General features: G+C 38.6%; 1 protein-coding gene and 1 long non-coding RNA gene across 5 annotated transcripts in view; both read right to left on the reverse strand.

Moving 5' to 3' along the window:
- The window catches only part of Mib1 (E3 ubiquitin-protein ligase mind bomb 1), a 338,292-nt gene that overhangs the window by 138,688 nt on the left and 181,888 nt on the right, over positions 1–17,716 (reverse strand). The window lies entirely within an intron of this gene.
- Positions 1–17,716, reverse strand: part of LOC145962159 (uncharacterized) — a 139,300-nt gene that overhangs the window by 115,813 nt on the left and 5,771 nt on the right. Inside the window, exons 1-2 of one of the 3 annotated variants that reach the window (XR_014435835.1) lie at positions 15,312–15,329; positions 7,920–7,973 (exon numbers count right to left, since the gene is read on the reverse strand). The exons of 1 other annotated variant lie outside the window; for it this stretch is intronic. This is a non-coding gene — a long non-coding RNA (uncharacterized LOC145962159). Of the gene's footprint in view, positions 1–7,160; positions 7,974–15,311; positions 15,330–17,716 lie in introns of those variants that run through there. One more of the 3 variants, XR_014435837.1, reaches the window with a different exon arrangement.

Raw genomic sequence — 17,716 nt, forward strand, 5'->3', positions numbered from 1 at the left:
ACGGTTTGATAAAAAGATCTTTTCCAGAGTATACAACGTAAGGAATATCAGTGGAATTCTGAAATATATTGGTCCACTTAATTTCCTTTGAATGTGAAGACACTTTGAAAACACTTGAACGACTGTACTCGCTTTTGCCGTTCCTTGAGATTGACAATCATTAATTTTGAATTCTCTTTAGTCGAGTGAATGAGAGAGAGATATTTGCGGTGTGTCGAGATGAATCATTAAAGCGAATTAATTATAAGAAATGTTAATTAATTATATTAAAATTTATATTTAAGCTTCTAGGGGAATATTTCGCGTAGAATCAATTTGACGATCAAACCGATAAACGAACACGCTTTACTATTACTCCGGCACTTAATTTGAGCTCGCGAAATAGCAACAACGTTTGCGTCTGTGTGCGCTTTACAGCCATCGACAGGATTCGTCAGGACGATACTTTCTCCGTGTTGGGCTTTAAAAGCTCTTCGAGTCACAGCGTTTGTTCAAAATTTACTGCAGCGGTGCAGTTCCGTGCGATAACTGCCGCCTATATAAAAGTTAAGTCTACGAATAACGGTTAGTATATAAACGATCTTACGACTCTCCGGGCACTTATATCCGACGGAATCGCCCCACTAAATCCGGATTTCGTCATTAAATCCCCTTTTGTGGCCGGTACTCTCGGCATCGGGATCTATGGCGGCAAGAGTAGTATGCACTCGTTGCAGCAAATTGCTGTCACGAATGTGTAATGTATATCGCGTAAACATAATAAATCGGCAAATGCGAATATCAATAAAAAATGCAAAATTAGTACAAGAGTGAGAGAAAGAGAGAGAGAGAGAGAGAGAGAAAAAATAAAAATACGTATTATATTCAGAAAAGAATTTGTTTCAACGAATAGAAATATGTGATTTTAATGTAAAATATTCCAAGAAAAAATATGATACAAATGAATAGAATTAATAACATGTATCTTTCGATATGAATATTCAATCACAGTCATATGATCTTATAAATAATAATAAAAAAATAATGCACATGTTTATTAAAATAAATATTCATTGCTTTTAAAATTTATAAAAAGAGGAAAAGCTAATTATAAAACACATACATCTTTTAAATATTTTTTTAAAGATATTTGGAATGATATATTTTCAAAAATTCATTCAAGTAAACAGAATTTTTTATGTATATAATGCGAAGCATAGATTAATAGTTACTTTTAAGCATTTTTTATATTAATTCAGACAAGAATAAATTTAAAAACAGCATGCAAATTTAAAATTTAAATAAAACTATGTAATAGAATCTTTGTGTATATAGAGAAAAAAGAAGAACGAACGAACGGAAAGATATGTATTAAAATGATGAAACGCGCGGAGGTAGCGTGGCAAATACGACGAAAAAAAAAGAACGTTGATGTCGGTAGGAGACAAGCGCACAATTATTTTTTAATTATTCCTCGTAACAACAATTACGTCTCTAATTATTTCGACTGTTATTACATTTAATTGTATAAATTTGCGGCTCTCCAAGCATCGAATGCGACACTCAGACATCTCGTCATTGTTGTCGTCGCCAACTTTCCACGATTATCGAATACTTTTTTTAGCAATTCGATTACGTCTACAAACAGCAAATGACATTAATCCTGTATAATGGCATCTATTATTTTTGTAGGCGGGACGCAAAATCTCTCTCGTAGTTTTAATAACAATTTTAAATAATTAAACAAGATGGAAATAATTTAACGATTTACGATGTTTTCGATTCTGAAATAACATTTTCACTTGGAAGTATATCAGCATAAATCCAATAACGTAAAGCGACATAATTAAACGGCCGCGTGCTCCTGCGTTTTAAAGACTTCCTTTTTCGCATCTCATCATTAAGATGCGATAATTGAAGAATTTAAGTGACTTCTTTCTCGCGAGTCACAGAGGAACGAAAAGGGGCATATTCTAATCTATCGGCGACGACGATGTCGGTGATAGCTGGTTGGTTGATTCGACCTAAATATCTGTTTTAATTGACTTTCACCCTGATATACGTTTCATTAGCGCGACAGATTAATAAGGATTAATTATTGACGCGAGTGTACATAATTTTGCGAGGAAAAAAAATTCCGAGATTCAGTTTCCGGATAAAATCGCAGATGATCGCTTAGTCCGTCGCGTCCGATACTCATCGGCGAAAGCGATAACGCATTTACTACTGCTCGATAATCCTAACGCTCCGAGATATATCGTCGATGGAATGGTGACTGATAGCGAAGCGATTAATCTCTCTCTCCATTTTCTTTCTCGCGGAATATTTGCTAATGCAATGTAATCGCGCTTAATGGCTATTTCGAATTTTATAAAATTGACAGATATATTTTAAATTTAGATTCAGGTCGAAAGATTATTTTTTAATATCAAAAATATAGAAAAAATTAAATGATTAATTTAAAAAAGAAAAACGATATACATATATATCATACACACATCGCCAAATAGTACATATATTCAAATAATTAATATGCGGAAGCAATATATATGAATATATGCTTATCTTCTTTAATTAGTTCATTATCAATTTAGAGAAATTGTCCAAGAAAATACAAATGAATTCATTTACATAAGAAATTACGGAGGATACAAGAACTGTTGTAATTTAAACAATAGTTTTATTTCAAAAGACTTTTAAAGCTAAACTAAGTGAAAAATTACGTATCAGCGAACTTGGAGAACAGAAGGCGAAATGCGAAAATGGCTTATCTCTGAACAGCGCTCAGAAACAATGGAGACAAAGATAAGAGAAACTAGAAACGTGAGAGACTGCGCAAGATCCCTCGCCTTTCCGGTCACACATTTCCGATGACTAATTTAAATTCCTCCTCATCGCCCCCGCTCGCGAGTCCCATACGAGAAATCTCAGTCTCCCTTTCTCTTTCATCCTCTTTCGTTCTCTCTTATTCTCCATCTACCTCTTCGGCTCTGTCGTTCAGAGCGAGTCCGAAGCCGCAAGAGCAAAGTTGGATTAACGCGTCAAAAGGATTCATCTGCGTCCGTGACCGCCGTGTGAGGCGGTGGAAAAGAAGAAAAAAAAGAAGGGAAAAGGGGAAACGCGACGTCGAGCTCTCGGGCGTAAATTAGTTTGAGTGCATTTCACGAGACCGCAAAGTAGGAGCCCCTAAGTAATGTAATCTCGTCCGCGGTGATGTCGCCCGCCGTGTCGGTGGCGAAGGCGAAGCCGGCGGTGTGGGTGGTAGATGCGGGTGATATAGGTACCGCCATCGGCGTTGTCCCAGTTTTCCTGTGGCCGCCGGAATTAGGAAAGCCTTTGTCGTACACGCATTATGAGTTACATATGAGGATGCATAGCTTTTTTCTCACCTGGATTATATCTCCCTGCCGGGAGATTTCCGTTTTGTATTTCGAATTACGCGTATATATTGATCTCCCGTCAAATTCAGAATTCATAATTAAGTGCTTTTAGTCGAATTCTTTTATCTCGAAATGTGTCTGTATATTTCTGGGATATTTCTAAAACTGTCGTCTTAACAAATATTCAGTTTAAAATGAAAGTAATTTCTACTCAAAATTCTCCGTTTCACTATAGTTCTATTTTAGTAAGATTAATTTATGATATAATTGCCGCGCGTATATTTCCCTCGTGAATTATATAGTACAGTCTTTAAATAGACTGCTAATATTCCGATACATGATACATGAATGCTAATAGTGACGAATCATTGTTTACGCTGCGGAGGCTGCCAAGAATCAGCAAACGACGACAAATGTACATATTGAAAACGGTTGATCAGTATAGCACCGTGCGCAATTTCTATAGCGTATCCATAGCGGGGGTGATAAATTAGTCACTCCTGTGGCCCAAATAGGGCATGCATGCGGACGTAAAATTATGCGTAACGTGTTACTGGCACGGATGTAGGCATGAGAGTCACTATTAATTATCGAATTACGATATGTATATATGTTACTACCAGCACATTCTCTTCGGGTCAGAACAATTTCTATAGCGTTTGTCGGAATTCGTAGCTCGATTATGCCATTATTATATTATATTCTCGTTGCTGAATAATTATCGATTATATTTTGAATTTTTAACTCGAATTTTAGCTCGAGTTTATTTAGAACTCGATATCACGTTCGAGATGCGAGCCGCCATCGAAGAAACAATCGTACGATCGATGGTCAAACTTCGAGTGGTTGGCCAATTTATGAATCTCGAGTGCACGTATCTCTCGAGTTGCATACCGAATGACCCTTGGCCCTTTAAGATTTCAACAAAATGTTACGGATCGTCAAAGCTTCGTAGACTCGTGCAATTCGTTTGGTAGCAAATCATTGCGTGCTCAAGAGATGATGCAGTTTTAAAGTACAAGTATAGTATTCCGAGTATAGAAAGACGAGAGTCGTTCATTGCGTTCGCTAATTGGACGCATCATATGAAAAACGTAATGAGGAAAGATCGGCTTGGTGAAACTACTGCGATATAATTACGTTAGGTAGTAAACTTTGCCAACCATAATATAAACTTGAGTTAATAAACTCGAAGAGATCCTCTCGACACAGTACTTTGCCCTTTCTGTCCGATTTTCTTTTATCTCTAAAATGATATGCGAAAAAATAACATTAAAAAAATTGTATGCTTTACATATGTAATGATTTAACTTATCTCAAATTATCCGTGATTGCGATCTAATGAATAACAAGTCATACACATATTGTAGCATGACGGTTGCTGTTTTCGACAAGTCTTTACATTTTCTTCTTATATTTCTTTAGTATAATTTTTAGACGAAATATATTCATTAATCAAATAAAGATTGCATATCTAACGATCGGTTCTGAGCGAGGTTCGTGAAATGTTTCGTCAGTAAATTAGTGTCAATGTACTCGGTTGATTCAAAGCACGATTGTTAGTTTAGGAAATAACTCGATAATAGGGACAAATCAAATGCAGACAATTTATGCTTGGTCGATAAATGCCCTAGGTGTTCGCAGCTGCGGCTGATCACTATGTCAATACGAACAAGGACACTGTTATTACGGTAGATCGCATCGTCGGGTAACTAGGTAATATTATGACATACGATATATTATATAATAGCGTGTTACGATATAACGAATGAATTTAGCGAAATTCGCCTCCGTTTATTCGTTTGGTAAACTCCTCTGTTGCGCGAACGGTAAAAACTTTATCGTCCGCGGTGTTTAGCGAAACCCACGCCATGACTCGGAGTTTCCTTTAATGTTCAACATCTCGGAATTGATCGTCGGAACGATTACTGGTCGCCTCATTATGCGAATGTTTTCAAAATCCACGATTCATTTTCGATCGATGCTAAGCTATAACAATAAACTATGACGCGAGATCTTTCGACAAGAACGAATGACAGGTAAAACGAAAGCAAGCTCTTGCTCCTCTTTACCTCCGGTTACCGCAAAGGAGAGTAGAAATCAGTGGTCACCGGATAACTTCCGACTCGGCCGACTTGAGATCGATCGACTTCGTTCCGCCTCAAGGGGTTAAGCAAAGGTTATTGGACATCCCGTACGTGCACACCAACGTGGAGAGGAAGCATACCGATGCGGGGGCACTCGGGTAGAGCTGCTGCTGCGTGAGATACAAGGGGTTGTATATCAAGGAGCCACGCCTAGCACGAGAACCACTTCCGGTCTAGACACGCGAGCCTTGCTTGCCTGCCTGCCTGCCAGCCAGCCAGTCGAGCCCCAGCCTTGAGCGTGGGATCGGTTCCCTAAATACGACGGCATTTACAACCTCCAACCACCACCTCACCCGACCGCCCGTTCCATCGTCGCGTCGAAGCTGTCCTGAATCAGATTCTCCGACCACGGCTGTAATTTAATCCGAGACGACACGTTTTACGCGTCTCGGGATTGAAAGTCTCGACTTGCTCGTATCATGTACAAAATCAAACCGATAATAGAAGCAGTATTTTTCGTAAGATTTCAAATTATTTTTTTTTCAAGAAAAAAAATAATTTAAAATCTAAGAAAATATAATTCAATAATAACAGTGTAATTATCTTTAGCAACATTTAAAAATACGATTAAATTATATCTTGTGATTCGCAGAAAGATAATGTAAAATTATAAAGTAAAGAATGTTATATTATATCCATTTATCGCTCCTTTATAAACGAAAATATGATGTCACGAAGAATTCCTTTATAGACGCCACTCGCAATTGATGCTTTTTAAATAGCGCAAAAATCCGAATCAATGGAACGAAATAAAAGTCGTTACATCGGGACTCGATAAAAATTTCCCTATCAACCACGAGTCGCGTGCATATTTGCGAGACGACGGCTCGCGGTATTTACGACAAGGCGTTCTAATTCACGTCATAACAGAGATCGTAAAACGTGGCTTTATTGCAGCGGCGATCCGACACTACAATTCGGCGCGAACAGCGGTGTTAAAGCGATCAGGTATCGTTGAGGGAAACGCACTTTGCCTCGTTGCCTCTCGCTGTTCGCCCGAGGCGCGATCAATTAATCATCAAGCGTAGTCTTGCGGACCAAGAACGCGATACGTCGCGCCACGGGGAGTCCGGCACCCCGTGGGGCACGCAAACGCCACCGTTGGTGTCCGGAGAGGACAACGCTCAGAGCGATCAAGCGGCATTAAAGGCCTACGTAGATAAGAAGCATCGCATCATAGATAATTAACCCCTTTGTATTTGCACTCGTATAGTAATTTCAAGTTCCCTCTTTCTTTCTTCCCCTTCCTCTTGACGTAATTCAATCGTTTTCCTCGCGAATATAACGTAAAGAGAGAAAAGCTCGTGCGTATATATCATATTTGTTGATTCTATGATAAATAAATCGCTGCAAACTCTCTATATTTTCTTCCTTTTCAGTTAAACTCAAAACAACTAATTTATCAAGAAATAACATACATTTTGATGCTCCTAAAACAACGAAAAATAACTCGAATCTAATTTGCATCGAAACCGATATCGACCAAATATAAAAAGATTAAATGAACCTCCGAGATTTCGCGATGAAATACGCGATAATAATAAAAATAAAAATGCTTCGAATAAAGAAGGAAAATAAACGGCACTTTATTTAATTAAAAATGAATTAATAATAGCGCGCGAAGAGCCGCGTAAAAATATCATATATCCTTAAATGTGTCGCGATACTCGAAAGGTAGAAAAGAGTATATTTAAACGTTTATCTCGTTAAAATCATTAATTTGTCCAAGCGGTCAATGAATCGGCAAAATGATACGCAAGCGAATCTTGAACTAATATAACCGTCGGTGGATTCTGTGCGAGAAATTCCAGTCGAAATTAAATTTCAGTCAAGTCAACAAAACTTTTCTCATCTCTGCTCTGAGTGCATTTCCCTCGTTCTACTCGCTTTTTAACACGTCGCTGTCCCCCTCTCTTTTTCTCGCTCCATCTCTATCTCTCTTTCTTTCTCTTTTCCAACCCTCCCTTTGACGCAAATGGGGAAAAGTACTTTGCACAAAACAGTAAATCGCGCTTCCAGCGTTTCGCGAGCGGAATAACTTTGCGATACCGTAATATGCGCGACGTCACTAAACCTTCCCGCATAAAATACTCGATCTATTTATTTCTGTCCAAAGGAAAATAATCGTTCTCTTCTTTTTGAATGCACGTTTTATGAATATGTACATTTTCTCGGAATCTTTCCTTTTTAATTTCGCGAATTAATTTTTTCAATGTTAAACGTTTCACTAAAATATTTATTTCGCGGAAAACGCGAACACGTTGGCAATTATGTTTGGGAAAATGTCATTTCTCGGTGGTCCCTGTCACATAGACGTCCTGTTAAAAAGTTGATGCAAACGCGTGTTTATCGAGCGCGATAGAATTGTCTTTTGTGTTTTCGGGTTAGTATCTTGACAAATTTGGTTACTCACCGCATCAGCACAACGTCAAAATACATCTTCGGTAAAGTTCGATGCTTTACTCACCTGAAAAAATATAAGAAAAATACATGTGTATTTTAAAGAGATAAAAACAGATGTAAAAAAGAGAATAATCTGAGAATATATAAATAAATTTAAAATATCGTATAACACACACATACAATGTAATACGATAATCATCCTCTCAGAATTAATATATATGTAAAATATTTGTTAGCCAAAGTTGTGTATTTTCTATATTTTTCTGAATATATTAACTCGTGAATAAAAATAAAAACGAAAAGAGAAATAAACTGGATTCTGGATTTGAAAATTTTTGAAAGATCTTGTCATTAAAGATACGGCGAGTCCATTAAAAAAAGATGAATTTTCAAAGAGAAAAAGTTTCGGGAAAGAGATAAAAGTGAGCCAATTCGAGAATATACATTGATAATGCGGAAGTGATGCGAGAGTTTGATAGAAATGGTTGCAAGAATGGAAAAGAGTAAAGGGGAGTATTAAATGCGTCACTCGCAGCTGACACTGTTCACTTTTGAATTTTTTGTTTAGATAAAAATATAAATAAAAATTATATTTTATTTCTAATAATCTAATTTTATCTAAATTTATTGTAAATAAATAAAAATTATAAATTATTTTTCTTGCAAAAATGTTTATTAATTTTTCATTTCATTTAATAATTCGTTTCAGTCATATTTTATTTAAATTTCCAATGAAAATTATATTGACAATATTTATAAAATATAAATATTTATAAATAAACAATAATTAAAATGATTATCTTTCTATATGTAAATAATCATCTTGCTAAATAAATAATAATAGTGATTATATGAAAGGATGATCGTTTTAATTATGTTATATTTAATTAAATATTGTCAATATAATTTTCAGCAGTAATTTAAATAAAAATTAAATTAAATTAAATTAAATTAAATAAATAGATTTTATTGGAAGTATTATATTTTTCCACTCATACCTAAGAGCAATACAATATCTCATGTACAATCATTGAAAACCACATTATTACATATTATTGAATTTGTTAGAAAAAACCCTACAACAACGTAATAAAATAGATATATTATTTTATATAAAAAATAAACTACATTAAAAATATTTTGAAGAAAAAAATAATTTTAATTATTGATAATGGATCTTCTTTAACGAAATAATGTATAAATGTGTGCTCATGTGCAATATACATATATCTTTTTTTCTCTGTTTATTCTTGCTTTCGCGATGATAAGAAACTTTGATGTATGCTTTACTTTTTCATCACTTTCATCGCGCGCACACACATAATTTTCATAATGAAATGTACATTTAATTAAAAAAATAAGATCCATTATCAAAATTTTTTTCGATGATGCTAATCCTATACGATAACAACGTATGTTCCAACGTATTTTCGTCAAGGATATTCGCGCGACGCAGTTAATTATATTTGAGAACCTCGTTCGTGGAGCGTACGCCATCGCCGAGATGGGAAATATTCTCGAGATCGCGCTGCGACGATACGAGAATACTTCTATCAAAACGCATTTCCCTCCAGGCGTGGCTATATATCCGCGAAATCAGCGCACACAGGTCGAACGGAGGTGATCGAACGAGAGACGATTGCCTCGGCATATCGATGAGAAGGGGCGAAAGAAAAGACGGCGAGCGAAAAGTTTTCGCGAAATGATATATTCGCGGGGAAAAAAAAGTCGGCTGGCTGAACGGTCGGCGAGAAATGGCCGCGGGCGGGCGGCTTCTACCGCGCAACAATATGTAAATTATGGGGGAGTACGCGTACAGATACACGGACGGGATAAAATCCTGTGCGAGGATCGGCGCGACGCGGTCGCTCGTAGCGCGAATCCGTTCGACGAGTCGCGAATACAGGTGAAGGGCGGAATATTTGAATATGTGCGCCGTGTTTCTCTCTTATTTCCATCGGAAAAGTGATAGTTCTGCGAGTGGTAAACGGAATTATTTTTCACCGTCGATGCTCCCGCGGTCGTTTTCGCCGCGGGCCACGTTTCGCGAAAGGGAGAGAGACGGATGGATAAATTTGTTTATCCTGCAACGAGTCCTCCGAGGACGTGAGGCGCGGTTTAAACAAGTCGAAAAAGTGTGGTATTTGTACATACACTTGATAAATGTGATAAAAATGAATGCAGGAGTTCGATACACACAAGTGTTATTCCGTGAATCTAACGCGTATCGCTTTCATTTTTCGAGCAAAAAAAAATAAATAATCCGCGAATACTGAGTGGAATTATTCGCCACGTTGGACGATTGCTTTCGATGGACATTGCGTGTTTATTTCATTTGTATTGCAGAGCATAGGATGAATGATGAAATGGAATGACTGCGTCGCCCGTGCAACAGCAATTACACGTTAATTTAATATACGCGAAAAATATCTGCTCGTGGAAAATAAACTTGGGATCGACGCGCAAAATGCGATTTATAAATAAGCCGAGGTGCATCGGAGGAAGGATTACGGCGCGGAGATAAAGTTTTTAATTAATGTTTCTAATTCGCCGTAATTACATGGGAGATAGAATTTATCAGCAGCGACAATTTATCGTTATTGATTAACGCGATTCAAACGCGCATATGGGCCGACTCGCGCGATTTGGCCGATCGGCAATTTCCTATAATTACACGCGGCCAGCTAGGTATGCATACAAATAAGCGCTTTGACATCCAATATTTTCGGCTCGTCCGTCCGAATCTAATTAATCGTTATCAGCTATATCGAGACTTTCCCGGGTCGTGCGATACGGATCGATTCCAACGATTCAGTCTCCCGAAACGATTAGTCTCTCCCGTGATCGTCTTATATGCTTCGCCAGTTGCGGCTCGCAAGAGCGACGTATCTGGCAAAGCTTGCACGCTAGCGTACCTATCGGATACCTGGTCGCGCGACGCTGCACCAGCAGAATTCCATGACGTCGGCAAATATTGACTCGCCCAGAGATCTCGAGAGATCCGGCAGGCGCACAAACCAGGAGTAAATTATGTATTCTAGTGCTGTGTCAATATCTTACTACGATTCGCGTAATGATACGCGTATGCATAGCGGAGAGAGAACTTACGTCGGATGCTTCATCCTAGCCGCTTCGAATCATGATCCATCGATCCATCGATCGATTTCTTCCATGAATGAATGCTTAACCTCGCGGGAGATGAATATTTAATATCAATTATTTTATCGATTATTAAGACTGATAAATCCGAGACTCATTCAATCAAGATTAATTTCATTGTTAAATCAGACGCTTTGAAGACAGAACGCATTGTACGACGACACGACAGGTGTCGACTCTCACATATCGTCGAAGGAATTATTGGATACGCAATTCGAGCGTACACGAGCGCGTTTAATTGCAATAAAATAATGAGCGTGGAGTATTGTTATCGCTCGGCGTACGATCGAGCTCTGGAAGCGAGAAAAATGACGGCGCGCTGATAAATGCGATCGGATCTACCGCGAATCCAGAGTACCCGCAAGGCTTTCGAAACGCTAGTGATTTACATTCCATGGAACCCGCACATCTCTTTCAGCTCCGCCTCTCTCCCTCTTTTTCTATCTTTTTGATGCGATAGGAACGAGCAAGATAAATACGGTAGACTGGCAAATCGGAGATGTGCCTCTCTGGACGCGTGAGATTTTCGAGATTGTCAAAGAGAACGGGAAAGACAGAGAGAGAGAGAGAGAGAGAGAGATTTTCGAAACAAAGCGTGGCGAGGGACAGTTTTTCCTGTTTATCTCGAAGACAAACGTCGACCACGAGGAACGAAGACTTGATCCCACACTTCGATCCTCTTCGAGATCCTCGTCTGTCCGTCACCAGGTGTCTTCACCGGAACCCGCAAATCTCGTGTTCGCTGTAGCGGCGCTTTACATGTGTGTCCCAAACACTTGGATCGATGTATGTTCGATCACAAGGAATGAATTGCACGAAGAACGAATCGAACATGTGAAAGCGCGCATGCAGGAACGTATCCCGGAGGAATCTCCGATTTGCACGGACTGGTATTTAGCTTTCCGTTGACTGAGGTGATCGCATTTTAATTCTGCATTCGGAATTCGAGACATTTTTCGGCCTCGATTCGATCGTGTCGGTGACGCAAGTGGTGCAATTAACCAATGTAATGCAAGCGCTTGATTTATCGCATCTAAAAAGTGGATAATATTACAATATTTTTTTTATCCTTTAATAATTGCGTATTATAAAAATGTATTTTTTTTTGCTTGTACCAGCAAAGTGAACCGAGTTGTATTCGTTACACGAAGCAGAGTGCAATTTCACGAGATAACATCATCGCAACATGGCGATGCACAAATACGAAACCGCGATGGTATAATATATACCGAGGCCGGATAGATATTAGCGCGCGCGAGTGTGCGTGTTACGTGTATATGTGCTGCATACGCGCTTTACACGCGTGTACCGCTCCCGGCTTATCGCCGCAAAATGATATTTCGCCCGAAGCTGACCGAATGAAAACTGGCATTCCCTTGGCGATGCTTTTGGTAAAATGCGTCTGTGTTTCAAAGTTTCATCGCGCCATTTGCAACTCTAACAGCCGATTTTGTTAATGATAAGAAGCCGCCGGTGATTCCTCATAGTTTTACTTTTTAAATAGCGTATTTAATTCTTTATTTTCATTCTCGTAACGTTGCAAATATACACTATATTATTTTCAGCGTTTGAAAAATTTACGTAGTTTCTTTTAAAATATGAGAACGTTCATTAAATATTGTAATAAATAAATTTATTTAATTTTTTGCGACCGATATATCGTGGATGGTAAATTCAACGCAGCGCAAGTAGTAGTAGTCGATATTGATCAGGAGCAACTACAAGTTACATTAATGATTATTGCAGCGTAACCAGGATAGTGTATGTGTGTTGTCGAGAAGCGTTAGTCGTTAATTTAAATAATAACAATTTTTATAAAACATTCAAGTCTTTAAAGATAGATTTTAAAGAAGAATTTAACAAGAAAAATCCATTTCCAGGACATTTAATACATCGTGAAGGGAACGCGACTCGAAGGATCAATATTCTTAAGATTTATAAGAAAATAATTCTTTGAAATTCTTTGTCACATAATTCGCAAGGAACTTGTTGGGCTATATAGAGAGGAAATAATTTGCTAACACGCCGCGTTCCGACCCGTTGGCGACGCTTTTCACGTCACACCGGCCGACCGTAATACGTCTTTCGCGCGAATGCGTGTGTAGACGGAACTCAGGTGTGTCTGTATATGCGGCTGTATGGATGATGTCGTTAATGGATTTCGCGTTTATGTACACACGGCGTCGCGGCACCTAAAGCCGACTCGGTGGGAGTGGAAAACGATGAAACGAGACCGCCGTGGCGGCAAGTTTCGGCGCGAGAGTTCGGCGCAGCTTTAATGTATCTCGCGAACTTATCCGCGCCCGTTTCGCGCCAGAAACTCGTCGGTTAAGACGAGATCGAAAACTTGCAAAGTGCGAGCCACATCGACCGGGATTAAGTCCCGAGTTTCCGTTGCCTCCTATCGTTGATACCGAACACCGCGGACTTACTGCAGCGACTAAGTTTGGAAACTTGGAGGGATTAAAAACGCGCAAAAGAAAATAAATACGCGAAATGCGAGCAACTTTAGAGAAATCTTCTGCCGTGGAAAAAAAAGAGAAACTGCTCATGACGCGATATCCAACGGTATATTTCGGTCTCTTTTAAATTGCTCTCCATCTCATCATAGTATTTCCACTTTTCTCTCATGTATATGTATCACGTATTCATGCGTAAAGCAAGCTGTTTTTACATCTGTTTGTCCATTCAGTTTACTTTTCGTAAAAACGAGTTACATAGTAACGACTATTCGTTTCGAAATCAGGAATGATTCGTTCACTGTAACGCAATTGCTGGTAGGAACCCATTTGGCGCATGAAAGTGGAGTACCCACGTACATTTCGCTCTACGAAATTAGCGAGCTTGCACGTGTGTGTTTGTCAATATTAGAAAAAGTAAAATACATATGGAAAAAAACATCAAACTGTCGATAAATATCGGTACGGTGCTTAGCGCGCGCGTTCGTCGATTAATACAAAGATTCCTCGTGTAATTGGGCGCTGGCTACGATTACGGATAACTCGATCAAACCTCGGAGATATAAAAATAAATTCGCGATGCGTCTCGAAACCCAATAATCATTCGTTCTCCCCGATAGCGAGTAACAAAAAAATAAATAGAAAAAAAGAAACGAATGACAAAAAGGAATACGAGAAAAAAGAATCGACCGACTTCCGTCGCCGGACTGGAAATCCCATGAGAAAATCCGCATGATATATACATAGTCGTGCACGTGTGTATTTTAGCGTGTTGTAGTCGCTGTGGGTATTAACTTTATGTGGAGTTTCGCTCGTCCATCGGAAACCCGATCAAACCGTTCATCGTATTTCAATCGCACAAGAGGGGCGATTTTTTGTCCGCATTGTTCCGCTGCTTTTTTTCCTCTCCCTTTTGTTCTATTTTTTCACTCTCTTATTTTTGCTATTTTCCCTTTTTTCAGCGATCCGCCCTCAACCCTTCGTTACCGCGAAGGGGTAGCCCAGTTTGCGGTGGCAAGAACTCGCGAGCGTTATGGATATGATGATGCTCTTTGACAGAATATTAACCACGCGAGAGGAAGCGTGCGAGTGAAGTAATTAAACCGCACGCGCGGTGGAAAATCACGTTTGACGCGAGTCGCGCATTGTCGTTCGGATAATATGAAAACGCGAATATTCGCATTTGCTCATTTATTTTAATTGTTTGTGTTGCCATTTTTAGACATTATCACTTCCGATTCTCAGCGCAAATTTCGGTTATAAAGCATGTCATCCGCTATATTATGTACCTTCTATCGTTATCCTTCGCACACATGTATACGTATAATGCAAATATATCATTGAATAAATATATTTTAATTAATTTGTATATGACGTATATTCCAATTTCAAATCGATCCAATAACCCACTTATCGCTTTGTTTCCTATAATCATAATACACGCGAAAGAGTCAATTCAAGTGCGATTCAGCGAACGAATTTCATTCAAGAAACGGCACTGTACTGCAATTTATCAGATATCGCCATGTCGTAAAGCGCCATAAATACGCTATAAATTTTTCTCACAGATAACTCGTACATACAGAGTTTTGCATGCGCTTTGAGCGATATAAAAATACTCGTGAAATTTTGCGATTACCGCCGAGCCACTATAACTCATATAAAAATCCGTGGAACGCGTAGCTTTGCAATTCTACTAAACAGCGAATAAATTTTACAATATTCAAATTGAATCCTCACGTTCGTTTATTCGTATTCAACGTTGATAGCTTCTAATTTCTTACACATGTGGCCGCGTAGGAACATTCGATGGCACTCGAACGTGGCACTTTGCAACCTACTGCACGAAATCGCATTCCCGTTCTCGTTGATTCTCACTAGCGTTCCTTTATTTTGATATATTTATGCACACGTACGCGCGATATACACGGACGTGCAAATACCACTCGCAAACTGTGTGTACGGAAATACTTACGAGCTCGTGCAACCGACAGCTGGGTCTCCCCTTCGTGTGTGCATATATACACGTATACACACATACGCGCGTGTTTATATATACGGCGCGATAAAAGTGCAGGTAAATCGTGGTGGCGGGTTGCACGATTCTGCAGCCAGTAAATTTTGCGGGAGTTACGTTGCGAGCGAGAACGCGCACCACACCATCCCAAAACCCAAGCCGCGAGCGTCGATTTTCTTCCTCGTTTATTTTGCGAAGAATACTGCCAAGTCTACGCGATTCGCGAAATTCCGACTATAAGAGAGTTGAGCGCATCGCTACAATTAATCCTCGAGATACTAAAAGCGCGTAGTAACGTAAAATACATTAGAAGACAGCATTAAAAAATACATCATCACTTTCGAGATGAATGCATGTCGAATCTCGGAAAAAATATAAAGTATGTACTAATTCTCTCGCGAATGCTGAGACGAAAACTTTTAAAATCCATTCTTTCCATTAAACTTTTCAAGTCCATCCAATATTTCTATTAAATCTTATTAAAATAAAATAGTGTTTAGCAATTTCCCTCGACAACTTTTCTTTCTTAGGAAATGGCATCAGAGTTGTTTGCAATTTTATGCTTCTTGCACATATTGCTTTTTTTCTTTTTCTCATGAATTAGATAAAAGGGGGAATAACGTACTCTCTAAAAGTGAATGATACACTGAATGATACACAGTGATAATACACTGATTCAGTCTAGTGAAAGTAGTATATATACTATTTTCACTAGAGTGAATCAGTGTATTATCACTGAAAAACAGTAAATACTCACTGATTACAAACAGTTATAAGTACAGCACTGATTACAGTGATAATACACTGATTCACTTTTAGAGAGTAATGATAATTTGTTAATTCTTTGTACTTGAAGCTCCCTTAATCTCTTATTTTATCATCGTATCCCGTCAAACTGCCCTTCGATCATTTACGCGATTTTCGCCCAAATTTATAACTATAATGTAACCATAGCTGTAAAAATTCAACGGAAGTCTTGACGCATCGCGATGTACGAAATTGGGCGGTGAATTGCGGCCAATTATGTACCACCCGTAGAATATGGGATTATGTTAAATTCAATCGATAAACGCGACGACGACTGAACCGATAATAACGATAATGCCGGCCGCCGGCGATGACGACAATGACGATGATGATCACGATGATGACGATGATCGGATGGAGAGGATGACGAGATGCCGTGGCGGTAGCAATGATGCGCGTAACCGCAGCGTGTGTTGCAACAAGCACGCAAGTGGATCGCGATATAGGCGGATAGTCGTCGAGTGCATCGGCCGACCGATCGAATAAACGAACGAGCCGCTTCGATCGATTCGCCGATGCTTCAACTGCGTTTGCATTAATAGTATCGCCGCGTCAATTTTAATATAGCGTCATCAGTCTTTGTTGTGTGACCATAAAAGGGCCTTCAAAGGGATCTTTAAAGTGATTACGGTAGTTTTCGCTAAGAGATTCCGTTTCCAACCAAAGTTATTTAACGATTAATTTAACGATTAATTGCCTTCCATTATGCAGCGGGAATAAATGATTTCGTTGTTAAGAAATAATCCTATATTCGATTTGACAAATTTACACGTGATTGCCTGTATTAGATATTTTTGCACCGTGGAGTAAAAAATCTGTCAGACTTACTTTCGGATATCGTTATGCACATTGCACCAGACATGACTTCCCGTTTACATTATTACGTTTATTACGTTTATTGTGTTGCACGCGAAACGAACGTTTCAACCGGAATCGCAAAAATTCGTAAAACGCGCGTTTATAGTCTACTACAGCGCGTCATATATAGAAATATGCACTTATGCTGCAATTTCGGTAGAGTGCACGCGGCATTCCGACAGCAGCGGCGGAAAAACATGAACACGCATAATATTTATAAATATTCCTCCGACGTATTTAAATAATAAAAAAGAAATGTACACATCACGCAAAAAATAAATACGATAAAAAATAAATCTTTGAAAGTGGATTGCAAATTATTTAAAATTTAAAAAATTAAATAGTCGAATGTTTAATGTATCCTAAATATATTTTTCTTTATTTTTATGATAGATCCTGAAACAAAAATTTGCCTCTCTCTCTCTCTCTCTCTTTTTCTGCTTGTCTATCCTTCTCATAATTTACCGTTATGTTATGACGAGTCGAGAGGAAGAAGAGCAGCATCTC

Source organism: Camponotus vicinus, unplaced genomic scaffold (assembly GCF_025532165.1).
Source record: "Camponotus vicinus isolate PSW18456_S1 unplaced genomic scaffold, iyCamVici1.0 SCAF_11, whole genome shotgun sequence".
In the NCBI taxonomy this organism is placed as follows: Eukaryota; Metazoa; Arthropoda; class Insecta; order Hymenoptera; family Formicidae; genus Camponotus; species Camponotus vicinus.